This window comes from Dipteris shenzhenensis, chromosome 2 (assembly GCF_047967505.1).
Source record: "Dipteris shenzhenensis isolate YYH24624 ecotype China chromosome 2, Dip_SZ_1.0, whole genome shotgun sequence".
NCBI lineage: Eukaryota > Viridiplantae > Streptophyta > Polypodiopsida > Gleicheniales > Dipteridaceae > Dipteris > Dipteris shenzhenensis.
In genome coordinates, this window is record NC_141597.1 from 37,838,388 (window position 1) to 37,859,318 (window position 20,931).

Sequence of the window (20,931 nt, forward strand, 5' to 3'; positions counted from 1 at the left end):
TACAAAATGCCGGTTATTATGTTACAAATGGCAAGAAATGGAATCACAATTGCCATTTCTTATTTTATAAACAATAGCATTCAAAATGGGCCCCAAAAAAAAAACTTTTACCAGTTTTTAAAATGGGCCAAAATTTTACATGACATTGGAATCTTAAATTACTAAAATTTTACATTTGATACTTAGTATCCATCAATGAAATTTATTGTCTAAGTGTGAAATATTAATCAAAAGTCTTAAGTGCATCAGTACTCATAGTACACAGTGTGAAGAAGTTATCTAAAATTCTAAGGAATAACTTTTACCTTTTATAACACACACATTTTACTTGATAACAAATATTATTCGATAGTTAATTGAGAAATAAATAATACAATTTTTACATAACAAAATAATATATAAAATTATAAAGACATTACATGAAGAGTTTTCCAAGAGCCTACGGCTTGAAATTGATTTCTTTTGTTACCATTACTCACACTTGGGTTGGAAAAAATACAACTCATGGTTACAAGAAGTTAGTGACTGAATGTTTGATGTTTGATTCTTGGAATATATATAAATATCTATGAGTAGTAGACAAGACTATTTAGGAGCTTTTGACTGTTATTTCCTATTAATGAATGGGATAGATACTTAATGCAGCATGATACATAGACTTGGCATAATTCTACAAATCATTGTATTACTATTGAAAATGGAATGTGGTATTGGAAATGAATTAAGGGAACTTATAGAATAAACCCAGTGTCTGAATCTCATCATTTTCTTTAAATATACAAGCATCCTTAATGATTGCATCATCAACTCGTACTAAAATTTAACATATATGAGAAAAACATAGATGCTTTAGTCCCAAATGACATGAGATGCTCCTTTTGAAAGAAAAACTCCATGCACTCATTCTCAGTCAAATACATCTCTACCATATCTCCATCATCATCCATCAATTGTTCAATTTCATCTCTTACCTGTAACAAAAGTAAATTACATGATATCTGTAATTTAATCTATACAAACAAAGAGAGTAAAGATTTATCTATGCAAATCAATTAGACATTTTACTCAAGAACATCATTACAAATATTGTAACAATATTGCAAGACATTACCTTTGCACATTCTAGTTAAAGAAACAAGCTTGCTTTTGAGTCTACGAACACGTTCCAAATTTAGTGTATTGAGTTCTGAAGTCAACTCATCTAGATCAAGGTAGGCCTCAATTGTTTCAGGCCATGCAATGCCTTTTCCAACCTACAAATAAATTTCTATGATTTTTTGACAAACTTTTCTGATACTGAAAAATCAATCAAGAAAGCACCCTTAACACCCTTCTACGAGAAAGGCTTTTCCTTTTGTGCAGCTATAGAACTCACAAGTCTTAAAAGATTCACTAACTTCAATCTCACTATGTCCCTTGACTACCGATTCAACATTACACTCATCAAAATTTCCCTCCAAATCCTCTTGAATCTATGTATCCAAAGGTGCCAATGACCTTGTCTCCCTCTATTGAAAGAACTTGTTTTAAGATTCCTAGAAAGTAGGTAGAAATGACAATTGAATATTTTAAGAGTGTAACCTCTATAGAAGAAAGTATAGAGTATCACTTCTAAATATTGTATGCTAAAAAATAGTCCTACAATATATGACAAATTAGATGATCTAATTAGGATCATGTCTCCTAGGAGAAATAAGCTCCTTGTTATCTAATCACGAACTGGTTTGTCATTAACACTCCATCTGGCCTCTTTAAGAACTCAAACCATTTCATACAAAGCTACAAGAACCATTGTCCTTGTCCAATCCAACTGAGGGATCCAACTGAGGGATAGACTATGGCTTCCATTGTTAGGTTGACACTTTGGGCAACCTTTCCTCTTGAAATCAACTACAAAATAATAAAAGGTGAGACCAAATCCCACATAAATGTCTTAATACAAAAAACAATGTTAAATTGCGAAGACTGTAATTGTGATTTGAGCTATAACTTCAAAACACCCCACCAACAAAGATCTTCAACGAGCGTGATTGACTTCCATTGTGCTTACACCAATGACCTTGTTAATAAAACAAGAGCTAGTCTCAATTATTCAAACAACCCAATACATCATAGAAGGCCGCCTATTAATAAGGAGACATAGCACAAGAAGAAAGTATAGAGTATCACTTCCAAATATTGCATGCTAAAAAATAGTCCTACAACAATATATGACAAATTCAATCATCTAATAGCCTAGGATTATGTCTCCTTGAAGAAATAAGCTCCTTGTTATCTAATCACGAACTGGTTTGTCATTGACACTCCATATGGCTTCTTCAAGAACTCAAACCATTTCATACAAGGCTACAAGAACCGTTGTCCTTATCCAATCCAACTAGAAGACAGACTATGGCTTCCATTGTTAGGTTGACACTTTGGTCCCTCAAGATTGCAACCTTTCCTCTCGAGATCAACTGCAAAATAATAAAAGGTGAGACCAAATCCCACATAAATATCTTAATACAAAAAACAATGTTAAATTGTGAAGACTGCAATTGTGATTTAAGCTATAACTTCAAAACACCCCACTAGCAGAGATCTTTAACGAGCATGATTGACTTCCATTATGCTTACACCAATGACCTTGTTAATAAAACAAGAGCTAGTCTCAATTATTCAAGCAACCCAATACATCATCGGAGGCCACCTATTAATAAGGAGTCATAGAACAAGCATCTAAGACCTAATATTTATATGCTGATGGCTAACTCACGAGCAGCTTCTTCTAGGAGGGCTATATTCCTTATGGAATGGAGAGACTCCTCTTTTTTTTCAGAGGCCATAGCACGGTCGAGATGGCATGGCTAATTTCTTGTTCGATCCGAGGAGTTTTTCTTGGCCTCCTATAGGGTCTTTTTTAATGCTTGTATGATGTATTTTTGCCTTGACCTTTCAAGGGTTTTGTTCATACGTAATAGAAGTCCTTTTAAAAGAAAATAAGGTCATGTCTTGTAGAAAGTATGAATTGCATCCAAGAGTCATTGGAGGCCCTTGCTAAGGATGAGAGTAAGACGACATCGTTTGGGTAGAGGAGGATCTGAATCAAGAAGCTGACGGGAGAGCAGCTTATGCCATAGTGTCTCAATGAAAGTCTCGCGCTCATAGAGGCCAAACAAGGTAGGTGGACAACTTTGGTTGATTACGATAGTGCTCATGGTCTCCTCTGTCCTCGCTACAACTAAGCCAAGACTCTTTCATAGAATGCCATGACTTCCCAGGAGTGTGTTTGAGTCATGCGACCTCGAGCGCGAATAGAGCGGCACATCATTGATCAGGATAGTCAATGACTAGTCGCATATCCTAAAACCCATGCTCAAACAAATGGTATCTCTTGTTGAGATATCGAGCCCCACTCATGATATGCCAGGGTGACCGTTGTGCATTTATATCACCGACTTGTTAGCTACAGATGCGTTTGGTACACTGCCCATGAATAATAGCTCGATGACAGCTATCTTTATGTACTCTAGTTAGTGGCTCACTTAGTATGCCACTTTAGTTAGCTAAGTTTCGTTTGAGACCCACATATAAGATTCACCTATTCTTTTGTACTTAGAGTTCTTTTGGCTTTCACAACTAAGAAGAGGAAAACTGTTTTCAACCTCCACCTTTGTGTATATTCCCCCATTGTGTATGTAAGAAAGCTACAAGTGAGACTCCTTTCTTCTCTCCCACTCTCTTCACATGGTATCAGAGCTCGGTTTGTGGTAAGAAGCTCAAGCAAGCAAACCAAGTTCGTAGTGACCTAGTAAAAGAATCAGTGTTGCTTTCCCTTTTTTTCAAGTTTGGGAGCAAATCTCTTCAGGTAGCACAGCCAAAAAGTGCAAGAGTGCATTGTCTCAGATTGGGACGCCCTTCGTGGTGTGGCGAGAGGACAATATATGCTATGAATAAGAGCAAAGTCATTAGTGAAATTATCTTTTTGATTTGAGGCCATTTTGGGACCCATTTTTGTGGTGAAAGTTTTCTGCAGACACTCAAGAAAGTGCCCTTTTTTTACTGTGCGACCACTGTTCTGTAGGTTAGTAAAAAGTTATCACAGAAATTACATCGTATGCATGTGCGTAGAGATATTAAGAGTGACAAAATCATTCTTATTATCTGTTGATGCATAATCGTCACTAGGCAGTGACTGTAGTCAAATACCACTCACGTCAGTTTTGCAGATTTGCCCTTGTGAGGCAGAAGTTGTGTTTTCTCATAGTAATAGAATATTTTAAAGTATTCTATAATGGCATCTCAAGCTCTTTCACAGATTGTCACTGAAAAGCTTGACAAGAACAACTTCCAAGCATGAAAGTTTAGAATCATGAATTTCCTTAAGGAAAAAGACTATTGGGAGTTCATTATTGGAGCTGAACAAGAACCAGTTATTCCTAATACTCCCAATCAACAGGAGTTGTAGGCATTTAAAGGCTTACATGAGAGAGCCATAAAAGTTATGTACTGGCTGTCTATCAGTATTTCAGATTCTATGATTGTGCATATTCAAGATGCAAGCACACCGAAGGAGGCGTGGGATACTTTGACAAAAATATATAACACAAATACGCAAGCCAGAAAAATGCAACTCAAGCAAGAGTTACATAATGTGCAGAGAGAAAATATGAGCATCAATGACTACCACATGAAGGTGAAGAAGATTGCAAATACACTTGCTTCTATTGGATCGCCAGTGGAAGATGATTTAGTTTCTGTGACCTTGAATGGTCTAGGAAAGGATTATGCACAATTCTGGACATCCATTGCTGTCCGTGAGAATTTTCCTGATTTTCAGAAGTTGATTGCTCTTCTAATTTCTCAAGAGTAAAGAAATGGTGGTGCATCTTCTTCAGGAGGAACTTCAAAAGAAGCTGTCTTCTACTCAAATGCTGGAAGAGGTAGAGGCAGAGACAGAGGCAGAGGCAGAGGTAGAGCAGGCCGATTTGGAGGCCGTGGCAAAAATCAAAATATGCAGCAAATTCAAGCAAACCAGTCCTATGGAGGAGGACGTGGTAACTTTAGAGTCAAGGGGAACCAAAGAGATCGTGGTGGATGACAAAGAGCCCAAAATACAAACAGCGATGTTGAATGCTACTACTGTGGTAAAATTGATCATATGGTTAAAGACTGCTATAAAAAGCAAAATGACAACATGACTAAAAAATTACAACAAGGCAATTATGCATTCTCTAGTAGACAGGGTAATGACGAAAATGAGCATCTGTTTGTGGTGCAACACATGACCAATTCTGTAACAAGTGTAAAAGAAAGCAATGATATGTGGTATGTTGACTCAAGTGTGTCAAACCACATGACAAATCATGCAGAATAGATGTAGGATGCAAGGAAAATTGAAAGACCAAGATTTGTGGAGACTGGTGATGATACTACACATCCTATATTGTGCAGATTGATAAATTCCTTTGTCTATGTAAGATGGGAAAAAGAAATACATGTCTGATGTATTTCATGTCCCGAATATCACCAAGAACCTGATTTTCGTTGGTCAAATGGTTGAGCAGGGCTTGTAGGTCAAATTTAATGCTCATGAATACTTTGTTGAGGATATGAAAAATAAAGGTCACTTCATAGCAAAAGGAAAGAAGAAGGACAGGATATTTATGTTGAATGCGAACATGCTAGAAATGAGTACAACAATGTTTGCACATGGGACCGGTGTAATTGCAGATATTGATATATGACATAATCGCATTGGTCATATTAATGTACATCGACTTAAATTAATGTAGACCCAAAATATTGTTACAAGATTACCTAAGTTTAAGGTTACAGAAATGCATAAGATATATGAAGCCTATCAATTTGAAAAACAGGCAAGGAAACCATTTTTTAGACATGTTCAAGAGAGTAAGAGGCCATTGGAATTAATCCACTTTGACATGTGGACTACTAAAGCTGCATCTATTGGAGACTGTCATTATTTTGTCACTTTTATTGATGACTACAGCATAAAAGTTTAGGTGTATTTTATGAAAAAGAAAAGTGAAGTATTTGGGGATTTCAAAGCTTTTAAAGCTATGGTTGAAAAAGAAACGGGCCTGCAAATAAAATGCCTAAGGTACGATGGAGGGAGAGAGTATATGTCAAATGAGTTTGCAAGTTTCCTGCAGGAGCATGGCATAAAGCAACAATATTCATGTAGTCATACCCCACAACAAAATGGACTTACAAAAGAAAAAACAAGTATATTGAAGAAGTATCTCATGCCATGCTTAACGAAAAAGACCTGCCAGATTATTACTGGGCTAAAGCAATTGCTACAAGAGTCTACATTATGAATAGGACTCCCACTACAACAATACATGACATGACGCCAGAGGAGAGGTATACTGATAGAAAACTAGATATTTCTCATTTGAAAGTTTTTCGTTGGATTGCCTATGTTCACGTGCTAGATGAGTTGAGATCCAAGTTAGATCCAAAAGCTAAGAAGTGCATCTTTATTGGTTATTCTCTGCAACAGAAATGGTATAGATACTATAACCCTTTTACTCGTAAGTTTACAGTGAGCAGAGATGTTGCTTTTTATGAGATGAGCAGCTGATATTAACCAGTAAATGTGATTGATGATGTAGATGCACAAAATGGTAATGTTGCACAGAATTCACAGTAGCAATTACAAAATATTAGTAGACCTGTAGTGTCCTCTAGTAGTGGTTCACATACTTCGCCATGGACAGGCAAATTGAGATCAGAAGGATCTCCTCAAAGCAATGTAGATAGTGGTATGCAAGTATCACGAAAAGGAAAAGAGAAAGTAGATCAACCCATGGTTGATGTAAATGCAGGCCACTCTTATGTGGATGGTGAATCCAGTGGCTCATAACAGAGCTTTGATGATGCAGCACACCTTAGAGCATACCTGGCTGTGTAGAGCAGCAGGGCAGGAAGAAACTGTGGTGCAATGCCAGGTGGCAAATCTGCAGATGGCGGGCTGACATCAACAACGTACGGATGGCATCAGCAGCACTACAGGCAATATGGAATGCTATATGGACCCATGGCAATGGCTGTGGGCAGGGTAATGGCCTGGAAAGAGGTACCTATATGGAGCAGGTGGAGGAGCCCTGGCAGCAGCACAAGAGGGGTGTAGCGGGAGATAGACTATCCTCACTCTCTCTCTTGCACAACACTAACTGCAACTGACGAATGATGCACTCAATACAATAGTGATGCCGTGTATGTGTGAGAGAGTCAGCGGGAGAGAATTGTAGTGGACCTTCGAAGAGGAATATATAACTGAAATGTATGAATGCAAAAAGAGCTGAATACAAGTGTATGGAGGGGCTGAAACCTCAACTGCAAAACTGTAAAAGACTAAGCTAACTAGAGGAGGTGAATCCTCACTATATCCCTCTACAGGCTGAGGCACCCTGCTGTTCAGTGGGGCTGAACTGAGGCCATGATGCCCAACTTTGGGATGGAGAATGAAGGCCAAGGGGTCTGCCTTTTATAGCCCCCCCTTGGGCCTAAAATTGATCGTCCACTGCCATCGACCAGGCTGCTCTTTGTTCACCGACCTGCTGATATGGCACCCAACACTGCCACGTGGCATTTGCTGATGTCATCACTGACATGGTGCCCTGCTGACGTGGTGCTTGCATTGTACGACTGCTGAGCTAGCACTGTACGAAAGGTCTGAGCTGGCTGCAGTCCACGTGACAGGCAGCTGATGTGGCTGCTGCATGCTGATTGGGCAACCCACGTGGCAGTCCAGCGTGCCACGGGCTGAGGATGCCCATGTGGCAGTCCAGCGTGCCATGGGCTTTGGTATTGTATCTTGTCCATTTTGTGGACAGACGAAAATATAAGTGTTGCTTCTATATGTGTATGAGCACAGTCTATCTGCTAGTCTCTGCACATACACATGAATGCTGCGAAGTACGCACACTTGATGAAGCTTGATTCCATTCGTCGTGTAATTCGTGGGCTATCTATAAGTCTTACACTGTGGGATACTTTTGGTGCAATTTCAGTTTTCTAACATGGTATCAGAGTCCTAACCGAAGTTATCGGGAAGTGGAGCTTGAAGGCAAGGACCTTGTTAAACGACGACCTTGATTCATTTACTGGGAGGAATTAGCTTTGGTGTCTGAAGGATTGCAACTAGGCGGGAGGCCTAGGTTTAGGTAGATGCTTGAAGGATTGTACCCAGGTGGGAGGCTTAGGCTCAGACTGGTGTACGATACTCGAAAACACTTTTCCTATTTCAGCTCATTATCATGGCCAATAGATACTAGATCCAAATTTCGGTGAGATAGGCAAGCTCGACGAGACCAACTACTTGTTGTGGAAAATGAAGGTGCGGAACCACGTAGTCTTAAGGGAGTTGTGGGGAATTGTGACGGGGACGGACGCAGCTTATACCTTAGGTCACCGTGACTTCTCGAGCCACATCATCTTCGACGGCGGTGACAACGCCAGTAGACCCTATCTTAGTGAGAGCATGGCATATCACGGGTGCGAAGCCTTGGCTATCATTGTGGGTACGGCGGTGGATATGGTGTTGCTTCATATTTAGATGACGAACACTTCTTTTGAGGCCTGGACGACATTGAGGGATATGTGTTTGGTCAGAAGAGCAGTCGGGGTCCTTTATGAAGGTGATGGACAGTGACGAGTGCCTGTAGTCATCTGGGTGCTTGGCTGGTGTTGATGTTCAAGAGGGGGATTCTTCGACAAGATTTGAAGCTCAGGGTCAAATAGGGGCTATGACTTAGAGGGGGACAACAATACAGAACCACAACTGGAGCTTGACTGTCCAAGTTAACTAGATTTGTGCTTGGGATATGATGTCTCAGGTATGGTGACCTAGCCAAACAGAGGGCTGGTTGAAATAGACCCTGAAAGCTTGGTGCCTAAAGACTTGAGGCTGTTCACCTATCTTGAGGGGGATAGTTGGAGGATGTTGGTACCTAGAGAGCTGGAGTTTAGAGGCAAGTTTGTGATTGAAGGTGGTGGTACCCTTAGGTGCTGCCAAATATGGACTATGTACCAGTCTGGTATGCAAAAGTGGGACCAGACCTGGTGGAGCAAGAGCCAGTGGTTGAAAAGCCATTAGAAGACTGACGATGCCAAATTGTTCCAAAGGGCTACGACATGGGAGCTATTGGAGACGTCTTGGTGTTGGGCCAAGATGGGTTGGTGAGAGGGGGTGTTGGAAATATAGAGGTCACCGCCCTGTTTGTAAGCCCCCATATGAGGAGAGCATTGGGGGGGTGAACCTAGGGTTTGAGAGAATGCCACGTGGGCAGAGTTATGGCTGCCATGTGGGCTCAATTCAGACAACAAGAGAGAGAATTGTGGGGCTGCCACATGGGTAGAAAACAGGCTACCATGTGGGCCTCACAGCATACATGGCTGTGTAGAGCAGCAGGACAGCAAGAAACAGTGGCACAATGCCATGTGGCAGATCTGCAGATTGTGGGCTAACATCAGCAACGTACAGATGGCATCAGTAGCAGTACGGGCAGTATGCATCCCAGGTGATGGCTGTGGGCAAGGTAATGGCCTTGAAAGAGGCTTCTATATGGAGCTGGCGGAGGGGCCCTGGCAGCAGCACAAGAGGGGTAGAGAGAGCAGCAAGGGGGGCCCTTGCCTTTATATAGGGCTGGTTGGGTTGAGCCAACCAAGTCTGTTGGGCCAGCCAACCAACTTGGCCAACAAAAGACAGAAAAGTCGGCCCCTAGGGTTGGCCATTTGCCCTACGGGGTCGGTCATTTTGGGGGTAGGTTTGCCTTTATAAAAGGAGGGCCTATTGGCCCATAAACGCATCCTCTAGAGCAGCCACTCGAGCAGATTGGAGCAGCTGGTCAAGCAGCCTTTGGACCTACTTCCAAGAGAACAAAGGCAGGCTGAGGAGCAGGAGACATAGCTCACAGGAAGCAGCCCACCTAGGCTGAGATTCCGGACAGCAAGGTGGAGAGATCCTTTGGGCGGAGAGTCTACATACGCTTAGTCGAGCACGGGGGCTTGCTTAGAGATCTAGAGGTGCCAAGCATATAGTAGGAGAATCTTTTGGTGAGTTTGGGAATGTTCCTGGATTCATCTAGGTATATATCTTGTCCACTTTGTGGATGGACGGAAATATACAAACTGATGGACGGAAATATAAAGTTACTTCTATAGTTGTCTCTGAGCACACTCTATTTGCTAGTCTGCACATACACATGAATGTTGTGAAGTACACACACTTGATGAATCTTGATACGCTTCCACATGTAATTCCTGGGCTATCTATGCAGGATACCCTCTGTGGGATTTCAGTTTTCTAACATGTGAATACCAACAACTCATATCTCCATCGGTTGCTAGCTACATAGAGGAAGAGAGGGCTCTGCATGGTAGCCATTGTTTGCTCGTCTCAGTCTTGCAATAGCTTGGACCTTGTCCAAGTATGTGTCATGTGATGATCATGATCGAGAGGTCTGTATGCTGTGTGGATCAGCCATTTGGGTCTTACTGCTTAGGTGGCATACTTGTTGGTGGACTTTGCTAGAGTGGCGACGGGCAAAAACAGGCTTCGGGAGCATGGTGCTTGGAATACTCTAGGTTTCTCACTGGTTATGAGGGGTGCAGCTGGATGATGGTTGCCACAGAAGTGCTCAAGATCACTGGATGGTTTGTGACTGAAGATGGTGGTGCCATGGACTTGTGGCATTGTCAAGATTGTACCTGTGTACAAGGTGGTCCACTTGCACAGAACCAAACCTGGAGGAGAAAGAGGTGCGGGTTGAAAGACCAATGAAGAAGAATGACTCCGACTTGTTACTAAGGGCTTCACCATGGGAGCCGATGAAGCTTCTACATCGCATGTGGGGATTGGCCTACGATGGGTTAGCATGACGGGGTGTTGGAGTTATATAGGTCACCTTCTCATTTATGAGCCCTAAATTGAGAAGAGCATGGGGGAGGTGCACCAAATAGGTATCAGAGATGCTACATGGGCAAAACTAAGAGGGTTTGCAGGGCTGCCAAATGGGCAGCATGTAGGCTGCCATGTGGGCAGCATATGGGGTATAACCAAGCTTCAGCTGGACAAGCCTTGACCAATGGGCAGAAGGACCCATCATAGGAAACGTTAGAGGGGGTCGGCCCTCTTGGGGCAGCTCTGTCAGGTATATGGTAGGGGTTCAACCCCTATAGACTGCATGGCAATTCTCTTATTGGCAGGTTGCTGAGGCGCCTAAGTCGGCCCACTTAGGGGCAGAGAGGTAGCCCTTTATAGGATTGTGTTGCAGCCCTTGTAGGCTAGAGGGTGGGGTCGGCCCTAGAGGAGGTGGGTCGGCCCACCTTGCTGAGCTGGTTGATCCCTAGAGTAGGGGGTTTGGCCCCCTTGTTGCAGCTGACTAGGGAAGGGGAGGCTGCCTATATACAGGCCCCCTTCCCACTGGTTTTCATCTCATTGTGGAGCATTGGTGCCTATCTATGCCTATCTATAGCAGAGGTTTTCCCCACCATTCTTGGGGGTTTTGTCCTGAGATCCCTTGCAGTCTTGTGTGCTTTCTCCTTTCCTTCTTAATTGTTTGTGTGAGAGGTTTGTTCTCTCTCTCTCTCTCTCTCTCTCTCTCAATCCAATCCAATCCGCTCCACTGCACTTCTCACGTGGTATCAGAGCCACAGTTGACTAGAGACCCGAGGAGTGGAGGGAGTGTGGAGCCAGCACACTGAGAGGAGTGCAAGGCCTGCTATTCGAAGGTGCTTGTGAGGAGTGTGCAGAGGTGTGGACTCAATGAAGGCATGATTTTGAAGGGTGTTTTCAGATTCGAAAGGAGTAGTTCTTGAGGACCGAGATAGCAAAGGTGTGAAGGTACTTAGGCTCTCAGCCCCTTCATCATCTTCTTGAGCCCTCTCCTCTCCTTTCTTCCATCATTCCCATTCTCTCCCTTCTTTCGGTATCCACTCTCTCTTCCAGTTCGATTTCCTCTTCACCTAGACATGTCTACTTTGCCGAGATGGCGGAGAGCAAGGCAAAATTTCCAGTTTTGCCGATGCGGAAATCCAAACACAATTGATTGATCCTTGTGAACTATTCGATGCGCAATGTTATTGGAGCATTGTAGAGAGAGAGGGCCTTGCTTGTGGGTGTGCCCACCCCATGAGAGGCTAGTGTAGGCTGAGTGAGGGCCTGTGTTGGGTTGTGGGTGTGCCTGCCCCCTGTGAGGGTAGAGTAGGGTAGGGCAGATCTTCCACTGTGGATCCATCTAGGCTTCGTGGGTGCCCCTGCTGTGGTGCACTTTGCTGAGCAGTGTTTAGGGCTTGTGGCTACCCCTGGAGCTACAGACCTGCCCTGTTAGTTGGCCCATAGGCAAGGGGTTCAGCCCCCAGCCACCCAGAAACAAAGAGCTAGCCTCCAGCCCTAGGAGCCGACTAGGAAATCAACCTATTTCCAGGGCTGCCTGGCCTATAAAAGCCACCCTTGCCCATCATTTTACTCATCCAAAGCTTGCTACAGCCTTCCACTACAGGCAGCGCACCCAATAGTAGTAGAGAGAGTTCTCAGGCCGGTCTATACCAAGGAATGTAGTGGAAGGGTTGTGGAAACTGCTTCCTCCTCTACAACGCGGCTGGAGGTGTCATTGGTACTCATGGTGTCTGAGAAGTTCATAGCTGTCCAAAGGATTGAGTACAATTGCAATAAATGGAGAAAATAGTACTATATGAAAGGTGGTGATCCTTTAACTAATGGAGAAAAGGGCTGCTCTTATGCTTCCCTACGGCTGCTATTAGGTGCTGGACCTGGACCTGTCTGAAGACCTATAAGGTACCACAGGAGGGAAGCTAATTTGCTGTTGCCATACCCCATCCTAATCCTGCAAGGAATGCTGCTGCAAGCTCAAGGATATCTACCCTAATCCATCTCCAAAACATGATTTGAAAGGAGCCTCTAGGAGCTGCCTTTGATAGGCTCCCATGGAGTTGGAAAACTCCAAACTAGGTCAGCTTCCATAGACAGCATGCCATAGGCTGTATTTGCCCTTGACATCTGCTTCCTTTGTGTTTATTAGATGTCAACATTGTAGCAACATTGTAGCCTGGTCCTCCTCCTATCAATGCTACAAACAGCTTGCTCAATCAAGCTACTTATGATCCTACTATTGTAGGTCTCCCTCTTCCTTCTTAACACTTATTTGTGCATCTCGTTTCTAGATTCTGAGCTCTTTGCTACTCCATCCTTAGCTGTGTACAGGCTCTCTAGGTTTGCTCGTCTGTGTTGAGCTACATTCCCACTTCTACTATAACCCATGGGCCTCTATTCATTGACTACATACACTCCCTTCGCATCCATAGGGATTGCATTCAAATCATCACAAGATGCTCCCAAAACTTTCTATGTTCAGCTCCTACAAATAGGAGAGCTCATTGGCAACCCTCTATGGCAAACCACGAACTAAAAGAGAAAAAAAATAGTGTGTATTGTTTCTAGAAGGATCTTGGCCAATTACATTATGTGGAAAAACAACAAGATAGCTTGAGGAGGGATTGTAGCCCCAAAGTGCATTAGAACAGCCCCCAATTTAATGTGTGCCCACTTCCATTGAGCTCTCTCGAGGTGTCCTCACACAGACACTTTATCTGTCTATGTGTCATAGTGCTTTCTTGCCATGTCCAAAATGATATGGATAGGCTTCCCATAATCTTTGCTTAAAGGCCGCTCGGTTGTAGGTTGTCTCTTCAGCTACATGTGGTTTAGGGCTTGAGCTTTATGCCTCCCATGGCTTGGTCTCTAGCTACGTAGGCTAGATCTACCCATAAGCCTTGTCTCAGCTTATAGCCACTCATAGACTTCCCTCTTTGTCTCCATTATGGTTGCTCCTAGAGCATATAACATCTCACAAGCTATCCCATGAGACTTGCCAAACCTTTTGAAGGTTATGCACTCTCTTGTTTAATGCCCACAAGCTTGAGCCATGAGCTTCAGTCTGCAAGGTTCTACATCTTGCCTTCCTTGCTGTCCATAGAAGTGTTTAATCTTGAGATCTAAATGCCTGGCATCTAGTGCATAAGATAAAGAAAGAAATGTGGCTTAAAACATAGTTGCAAGCAAACGTTTGCCATGGTTCAAACATTTAAAAATGTTTGCATCAGAAGGATGGTTGAAATAAACACAATATGTTCTCTAATGGAATACTTGTTATTTTCGTAACTACTGATATTCTCCTATTGTTGAATACTTCAGAAATAAATCAGAATTTTTTAGGGGTTTTGAACAAAAGCAACAAATTTGCAGGCTCTAGAAAATTGAAGGTTTGCAAACCCGTTTTTTCAAAAACGTTTACAAACGTTTGCCTTAGCATTAAAACGAGTATGTTGGCAACATGTGAAGCATTCCCAATCACAAGATGTACAACGCTCTACAATATGTGAAGCATTCCCGATTCACAATATGTACAAAGCTCTTGGTTTCCTTTCTTATTGGCAAAATGATACATTAAACTTCTACAAATGGATCTAAACCTAGCTCGATGGTAGTAGTCAAGTGCTAGACAAAAACTTGTTTCTTCAATTGAAATGCAGAATCATAGCCCAAGGGGGTTCAAGAGAAAGAGGCCAATACCAAAGCTGTCATTCGTTGCAAGCAAGTTGTAGGGAAACCAACACATCCAAGCACATCTTCTCAACAAAATACATTATTGTACATCCATCCAAGCGTAACTCATAATTTGAACACTTACGAAAAGAAATATTACGAAGAATAGTGACTTTCAAATTATCTGTATCTTGCCAGAAGAAACATGTGTGTCTCAGGGCTACCTGGGTGGACTGTTGGAAAGGTCACCTCCCCATCTGTAAGCCCCCAAATGAGGAGAGCGTGGGGGAGGGAGACCTAGGGCAGGATGTGCCCAAAGAGAGATTACCTGGATGTGTGGATCTGGGACAGATCTGGAGCATTCATGGTTGGTGGGGTATCCCAAGGATGAAAGGCTGCATCAGGAGCAGCTCATGTGCAGGAAGATGGCGGGGACACAGTGTCTTGGATCAGGCCTGGCATGAGGCACTCAATGGACTGCAGCAGGACCCTATGAAAGGTGCGCTGACATCAGCATGTGTACGGAGCAGGGTACAAAGCTGTACGGATCTGTACAGGCTGCTGCAGGGCAGTGTACAGAAGAGGTACGGCTTGGACAAGGCGCCAGCAAGGCACAGTATAGTGGGGGTCTATGGGCAGGTCTATGGCTTGCAAGCAGGGCTGGCAGGTGGCAGGACAGCAGCAAAGGAGCTGGACCCTGCATGGAACAAAGGGCCAGCAAAGGGCCCTTATATAGGGCTGCTTGGGCTGAGCCAACCAGGTCGGTTGGGCCAGCCAACCTAGTCTGTCCAGTCGGCCCAGTCAGGGCAGACTCGTCGGTATTTTGCCAGGCCTCATGGCCTATAAAAGGAGAGGCTTCAGGCCTCATTTCTCATCCAGCAGAGCAGCTTTGGAGGAGCAGACAAGAGCAGCAGATAGGGCTTCCTTGGGCCTTTTCCCAGGAGGTGAAGGAGACCTAAAGAGTGCTACAGACTTAGCTCCAGGGAGAGGCTGAACCTAGACTGTCTTCTAGGGCAGAAGGTTGCTGAGATCATCATCTTCTGGAGGAGCCATTCACAAGCAAGTTGGAGCAATGGAACAGGGATCTGTGTGCTGCAGACAAAGCTTGGCAGGGGCTGCCCACCTAGGCTGATTCACAGGCAGTAAGGTGGAGAAGAACACACTAGACGGAAAGTCTACAAACGCTCGAGGTGGAGCACGCGGGCTCGAGTCTAGAGATAGCCAGCTGATAGGAGAAGGACCTTGTGGTAAGATCAGAGGACCACATCATTGGTGGGACTCTGGATCTGTCTCTTTTGTATTGTGTCCATAGTTGTGGACGGAAATATATATTTTGGTGGTTTCTCTATCTGATTGGTTCATTGTCTATTGATGAGTCTGCACACCTATTGTAAGCACATAAGTAAAGAAGTTTGTGATTCCACACCCACACCACACTGTGTGAGCTCCTAGGCATTACTATAAGTCTTCCACTGTGGGTACCCTCTATTGGGTATTTTCTAACGTGGTATCAGAGCCCAAGTAGGAGGCTCACAGGTGTGGGAGCCTGAAGGCAGGGACCTTGCTGAAGGACGACCCTGATTCAAAAGCTCTTGGGAATCGACTTCCACGACTGGAGAATTGTGCCCTTGTGAGAAGGAGGGTGACTCAGGTTCAGTCAGGTGCGTTTAAAGTTCGCAGTCCAGGTTATCTGGAGATGTACTTTTGTTGCAGACCTTGCCAGAGGAAGGACGGGTTGAAACAGACCCTCAGAGCATGGTGCCTGGAAGACTCCAAGTTGTTCACTCATTATGAGGGGGACGACTGGAAGATCGTGACGGCTGGATTGCTCGAGTTCAGAGGCGGGAACGTGACTGAAGGAGGTGGTACCAGGAGGTGCTACCAAAGATGGACCTGTGTACCAGGATGGTGTGCGAAAGCGGAACCGAACCTGGTGGAGCAAGAGCCACCGGATGAAAAGCCAGGAAAAGATTTTGACATCGAAAAGTTCCAAAGGACTACGACCAGGGAATTACTAGAGCATCTTCATCGACGTGTTGGCATTGGGCCGAGATGTGTCGGTGAGAGGGGGTGTTGGAAAGGTCACCTCCCCATCTGTAAGCCCCCAAATGAGGAGAGCATGGGGGAGGGAGACCTAGGGCAGGATGTGCCCAAAGAGAGATTACCTGGATGTGTGGATCTGGGACAAATCTGGAGCATTCATGGTTGGTGGGGTATCCCAAGGATGAAAGGCTGCATCAAGAGCAGCTCATGTGCAGGAAGATGGCGGGGACACAGTGTCTTGGATCAAGCCTGGCATGAGGCACTCAGTGGAATGCAGCAGGACCCTATGAAAGGCGCGCTGACATCAGCATGTGTACGGAGCAAGGTACAAAGCTGTACGGATCTGTACAGGCTGCTACAGGGCAGTGTACAGAAGAGGTACAGCCAGGACAAGGCGCCGGCAAAGGGCTGCAGCAAGGCACAGTATAGTGGGGGTCTATGGGCAGGTCTATGGCATGCAAGCAGGGCTGGCAGGTGGCAGGACAGCAGCAAAGGAGCTGGACCCTGCATGGAACAAAGGACCAGCAAAGGGCCCTTATATAGGGCTGCTTGGGCTGAGCCAACCAGGTCGGTTGGGCCAGCCAACCTAGTTTGTCCAGTCGGTCCAGGTCACGGCAGACTCGTCGGTATTTTTGCCAGGCCTCAGGGCCTATAAAAGGAGAGGCTTCAGGCCTCATGTCTCATCCAGTAGAGCAGCTTTGGAGGAGCAGACAGGAGCAGCAGATAGGGCTTCCTTGGGCCTTTTCCCAGGAGGTGAAGGAGACCTAAAGAGTGTTGCAGACTTAGCTCCAGGGAGAGGCTGAACCTAGACTGTCTTCTAGGGCAGAAGGTTGCTGAGATCATCATCTTCTGGAGCAGCCATTCACAAGCAGGTTGGAGCAGTGGAACAGGGATTTGTGTGCTGCAGACAAAGCTTGGCAAGGGCTGCCCACCTAGGCTGATTCACAGGCAGTAAGGTGGAGAAGAACACACTAGACTGAAAGTCTACAGACGCTCGAGGTGGATAGGAGAAGGACCTTGTGGTAAGATCAGAGGATCACATCATTGGTGGGACTCTGGATCTGTCTCTTTTGTATTGTGTCCATAGTTGTGGACGGAAATATATATTTTGGTGGTTTCTCTATCTGGTTGGTTCATTGTCTATTGATGAGTCTGCACACCTATTGTATGCACATAAGTAAAGAAGTTTGTGATTCCACACCCACACCACACTGTGTGAGCTCCTAGGCATTACTATAAGTCTTCCGCTGTGGGTACCCTCTATTGGGTATTTTCTAACAGACCGGCCTAAGAACCAACCTGTGAAGCGTGCGATGCCATATTGCGAGGAATGAGTACCTTGGAAGACGTGGCACAAGCTAGACGTCAGCGATCAGGCTGGGAATTTGTTGCAATAGGACACAGCCATGGAGAATTGATCATCGACTAGAGTGAAGCATGAACCATCTGTAGGCGAGTGGACAGCTGGGCGCAAAGAGAAACCGATGGCAGGAGATTGGAAGGAATTAAAAGTAGGGCTCGTATAGGTGTACGATAGAGGGGAGGGCTTCAATGGACGGACGGAAAAGGAAGAGTCGAAGGAGCAGGGAGTCTTCTTTGGCGGGGAAACTTCTAATTTTTCCCCTAAAAAAATGAATTTTCCCCTCCCGCCTTTCAAAATTGACCTACTAGTGTTCTTATGGGTCTACTAATGTTTAAAATTCACGTTCTCCCAATCTACTCATCAATTTGACCTCAAATTTTTTGCATTGACAGTCTAATTTTGTAATCTAAATCTCTAACAACTTTAAATTTAAATTGAACTTCAATAGAAGATGAAAATTTCAAAAATAGTTTTTAAAAAAAAGACTTCCATTTGATATAGCATTATCTGTTACATAAGGTTTTTCAAGATAGTGTCTACATAAGCCAGAAAGGCCCAAAATGACAGATATAATAACTACATATCCTCATAAGATATGGATTCCCCTACGTGTAGCATCAAAGAGAGGCAAAAAAGGTGGTAGCCTTGGAACAGTAGAACTTATAGAAAGGCTTCCATTAGGCGTATTGACAAATTCCTTCCTTGGGCGATGCTTCGGAGTATGTGGAGAACTCTCCATGGTAATAGGATTAGTAACTTCGTTAAGACCCTCTAGAGGCACATTTTCTTTGTCTGAACAGAAATTTTGAGTCGATCCAAAACTCTCAACGCTTTTTTCGATGGAGCTTTTACTACACAGCAGAAAATCACCATCAAGGGCCTGATTTTTATTCACTGCAACATTGAAATACCTTGGTCTGGCATCAAACACACCTTTGATATGCGAATCAAGATTCCGTCAGTTGACTTTAGTATCACTACAGAAGAAAATGTTGCTCACATCGCTAGGTGTGATCGCATACGAGGAGACCACGGCCTTCCACAGGCACTCAGCTATGTTGCAATCCATCCCCTTTCCTTGATAGGGGATAACCCACGATGCTAATGGATAGTAGGTCGCACTTTGTAGCATTTTTAGAAGGCACTTAATAAGTGTCACAGGGTATCTACAATGCATCTTAAATTTCCAAAACATGAATGCACGATCGAATATATTCATGCTTGTTGTCAGACAAACACGGTTCTTTACATCATCAGCACCATACCTGATGTATAACTCGATTCCTACTTTCATATCATCCCAGGAGACGGCTTTGCACATGCTCTTGAAATGTGGCTACCCAAGGTCCTTGATGGAGTATCTGATCATACCTTGATTGGATACTGTGGGTGCTTTCATAGCTACTCTCAGGTGGTCAAGCTTGATTTACAAACGTGTGGGCTAAAGGTGGCAAGGTTTTTGCTTCTCAATACATGTTGTCGATGGTGTTCTCTTCTTTGCTTGATGTAGCTTGATGCATGATGCTTTATTCTACCATGTGCCTTAATGCTTTATGTGTGGATGCGATGTTCTGTGCTATGGTCATATCATGCACTTGTGCTTTTTGCATTCATACATTGCTTTACCATTTGATGTAAAGGTCTTACCATGAGATTCGTTTTGTTTCAATGGTAGTGTCTAATTGCATACAATGATTCTAACTTGACAAGCGCGTAGAGTTCGAAAAGACGATCACTTTTCCTTTTTGGAGCATGTCCAAATTCTTCTTGGATTGCGAGTTATGGCTTGTCAAAGTTTTGATCAAGAAGAGGGGCAATCGATGATGTGGTAGAGGTTGTTCACATGCAGCTTGTAGGACTATGCTTGGGTGGCACTATGTGCTAGCTTGCCACGTGTCACTTTGTAGACTAACCCAAGTATAGTTGACTAATCCAACCTTATATGAGTTAACCTCCTATCTGCCATGCATTAATTGTAGGAAACCTTACAGTTTTTGAGGTAAGGTATGGTGACGTCTCTTCTCGGCTGAGGCACATAAGGTCTGAGGCTGAACCGCACACCAAGTCAGCTTCTATGTGTTGGGTTGAGGGTGGAGAGCAACCGCTTGCTGCTGTTGGTGACTGTGAGGCTAGGTTGAGCGGGTCGTTGAAGGAGCCGGTGCCTATGAGTACGTGGTGGTTGTCTTACACTGTCGTAGGAGCTGTCATTGCTGAGCATCACTAAGAGCTACACACGAAGTTTGTTGTAGCTATCGGTTGTTGTAGGTCGACAAAAAGGCTAGAGAAGCTTGAGCGCTGGGAGTTGCAGAGTCAGCTGAGATGGCATTGGAGCGATCGATGATGGAAGCTCGTATGGCTGGGAAGAGTTGCCGTTTTGCTCATAGATGGCGCGCTGGGCATTTGGAGAGCCAGGAACTCATTGCCTTGCTTGCAAGGTAGATGGTGTTGCCTGGATGTAGGAAGCTTTGGTTGGCCATTTGGAGGCGTTGATGAAGCATGTCCGAGGCTCATTTTTGAAGGCCCTTGTTGGAGATGGGGCGGCAGCAAAAGTCGCCGTCAGCCTGTAGGATCATAAAGTTGCCTCGTTGCTATAGCTTAGGAGTTGCTTGAGGGTTGGAGGTCAAGTGGGCTTTTGATGCTTAGGTAGATGGATACTAGGAGCTAGTTGTAGCACTAAAACTCTGCCCATGTAGGTGTAGGAGAGCCGCCTTAGTAGTTGAGGTAGAAGTTGAAGTGTTGCCTCGGCTGGCTATAGATAGAGTAGGCTGTAGATAGATTTGTAGAAACTCTTTCTGCCTCACACACAACACTCGTAGTAGGGATTCTTTGTTAATCAGACTCTCACCAAATCTCTAAGGCATGAACGAAAATCTCTTCTTCCTCTCAGCAAAAAACTCTCAAAGAATGCTCTCAAATCTAAATGAACACTCAACTCGTGAATCTCTCATGA

At 44.2% G+C, this 20,931-nt stretch overlaps 1 long non-coding RNA gene across 1 annotated transcript; it reads right to left on the bottom strand.

Moving 5' to 3' along the window:
• Positions 1 to 1,669: 1,669 nt before the first annotated feature.
• Positions 1,670 to 18,130, bottom strand: LOC147904717 (uncharacterized). Its single transcript, XR_015542201.1, has 3 exons — positions 17,918 to 18,130; positions 2,333 to 2,456; positions 1,670 to 1,758 (listed from the first exon to the last, which is right to left on the bottom strand). It is a non-coding gene; the product is annotated as an uncharacterized LOC147904717 (long non-coding RNA).
• Between the last annotated feature and the right edge of the window lie 2,801 nt (positions 18,131 to 20,931).